Consider the following 2,660-nt stretch of genomic DNA (forward strand, 5'->3'; position numbering starts at 1 on the left):
TTGATTTTGAGCATCATGGAAATAGTAAGTATGGGTCACCTTTCAATACGTCAAAGGACCGCAGGAGCTTCCAAGGGAAAATGGAGAAATCATTCCTTGGTTTTAAGAGCAGCTACCCTAGTTGGGAGCCAAATGCCCAGGGAAAGCGGTCTCTATCTACTCTTTTGGATTTCCGGCAGCAAGAACAGGATAGGCAAACAATACAAATGTATTTACCTGATCGAATTCCAGCTTTAAGAGCTTCAAGTAGTGGCTATAGTCCAGGTTATGACATCGCTTGTCCCTGGTCTGGTCCTTTGCTTATCGCCCACTCTTCTTTGCTCCCGTTACACTGTCTTTCCATTGAGCTGCGAGTTTATGCGTCAACACCGTTTGGTCAACCAACGCTTCTTTCCGTCATATCCCATTCAATCATGTTTATAGTAAAAAAAAAAAAAAATCGATATACGACTGTGGTAATATAGTCGGATTATATGGCTGTGGTAATATAGTTGGATTATATGGTTGTGGTAATATAGTTGGATCTAACATAAAATTGCACTAATATATAGTCAGATATAGTTACAAGAAAGAAAAAAAGAAAATATAAAGCCGCCTTTCTGTGTGAGTGAATCCCAAGAAGCTTAGGTCTGTCTTTACACTGAACAGTCACCACAGAATACCCCCTCTGATATGCACCTTTGTGCTGCAGATTTTGCATCATATGTAAATTCTATACTGATAAATATATCGCTTTTTTCATCTGAAAAAAAAAGGTGTATGGCGTCATAGAACAGGGTTATCCTTAAACCAGTTTATCTATCAACGGGAAATTTGTTCTATAAGGATTCTATAGCTTGAATTCATGCGCTAGCTACAGCTTTAGAAGTTGGAGTTTTGGGTTGTAGCAGACATTACAAGTTGGGGTTTTGGGTTGCAGCATACATTGATGGACTTCTGTTAAATAAATATGTTACTTGGGTTGCAACATGCATTAGAAGTTGGGATTTTGGGTTGCAGCAAACATTGCTGTACTTCTTTTAAATAAACAAGTCATTGCAATCTAAACAAAAACTGGCGGACAAATTCGTGTCTTCAACGTATTGTTGAGTGTTTCAAAGAACAGAAAATGGTTGGTGAAAGCAGCAGTACATGTTGATTTTTCCCAAAATGTATTTAAACGCAACAAGAAATACTACCTACAGTGGATTTTCCTGCACTTAGTTAGGTGACCTCACATTCGATCTGAAAAAAACATTGAGCAGAGGAAACCTGTAACGGAAGTTTATTACCTGATTTTGCTAATATCAAAACATCCAAAAAGTTGTTCGTATGAATATGCCACAAATCCACCGCGCACACGGGCATATTAACCATGTAAATCAGGCTGCAGGTCGGCATGTGAAAACCATAAGAATGGCGATTGGCACTCCGCGCTCTTCATTACCCGGACCGATTTAAACGCAACAAGAAATACTACCTACAGTGGATTTTCCTGCACTTAGTTAGGTGACCTCACATTCGATCTGAAAAAAAACATTGAGCAGAGGAAACCTGTAACGGAAGTTTATTACCTGATTTTGCTAATATCAAAACATCCAAAAAGTTGTTCGTATGAATATGCCACAAATCCACCGCGCACACGGGCATATTAACCATGTAAAACAGGCTGCAGGTCGGCATGTGAAAACCATAAGAATGGCGATTGGCACTCCGCGCTCTTCATTACCCGGACCGCCTGAGTGACATTTTTGATCGACGGTTCTGGTGTTTGTAATCGTCTAACATCTCATGGTACAGCGTCAGAGGAGGACACGTAAGCAAAAAGGAATGGATCTCAGAGGGAAACGCCTTACGGCGTAAAAATTCGAAAGTTAATTATCAAAGAAAGTTGACAGTGTCAGAGTTTAGGCAATGATATACATATACTTGAGTATCAATCTATGATTTTTTTTATTTGTATGAATAAATAAATAAAATGTCGATAGTAAAATTCTTGTAATTGAAATTTAATTAGTATAATTAATTTTTAGAAGAGGTTAAAGAATGTGTATTAATTCTGATTTTATTTTTACTATTTACGTGTTCCAATTATTAATGTTATTATATGATTTATTATTATTTATCCTATAAAATTAAAAATTATTTAAAAGTTAATATAATATATATTTAATATAATTATGGTTCGTGGTTGTTATTTATTATGGGTACACATATTTATTAAAGATAGCATAATATATCAAGTCTAATTAAGGGTATCCAAGAGATTTGAACTCAGGATGGTTTTAATAGATAAGATACTTAGCAACCTTATCCCTTAAAACTAGTTAATACAATATTTCTATATAATTATCTTTTTTATTTATATAAAATTTGAATTCAATTTTTTTAGAAATCTAAATTTTTCACTAACAAAACTTTGTTAATTAAGATGCTCAAATAAACTATTATATGAAAAAGTTTTAATAAAATTAATAAATAACTTTTTCAAAATGATTACTTTTTAAGGCGTTCCCTTCTGAAATCAACTCCCCTCTTGTCTTTCATGTCTTATTATAATCCGCCTGATTTGGTGTTAGACAATTAAAATGTTTTGCACGGTTGATCAAAAATATTGTTATAATTATCATGTGATAGAACTGCGATAAAACAAAACTAGCATCAACACTTGCAAGATGAGG

General features: G+C 34.7%; 1 long non-coding RNA gene across 1 annotated transcript; it reads right to left on the reverse strand.

Moving 5' to 3' along the window:
- Positions 1-681: 681 nt before the first annotated feature.
- LOC149179976 (uncharacterized) lies at positions 682-1,708 on the reverse strand. Its single transcript, XR_016257418.1, has 3 exons — positions 1,554-1,708; positions 1,272-1,459; positions 682-1,178 (listed from the first exon to the last, which is right to left on the reverse strand). It is a non-coding gene; the product is annotated as an uncharacterized LOC149179976 (long non-coding RNA).
- Positions 1,709-2,660: the final 952 nt, after the last annotated feature.

The sequence above is a fragment of the Pinus tabuliformis genome, chromosome 3_2 (assembly GCF_031772625.1).
Source record: "Pinus tabuliformis cultivar Carrire ecotype Pingquan chromosome 3_2, CPIR1, whole genome shotgun sequence".
In the NCBI taxonomy this organism is placed as follows: domain Eukaryota; kingdom Viridiplantae; phylum Streptophyta; class Pinopsida; order Pinales; family Pinaceae; genus Pinus; species Pinus tabuliformis.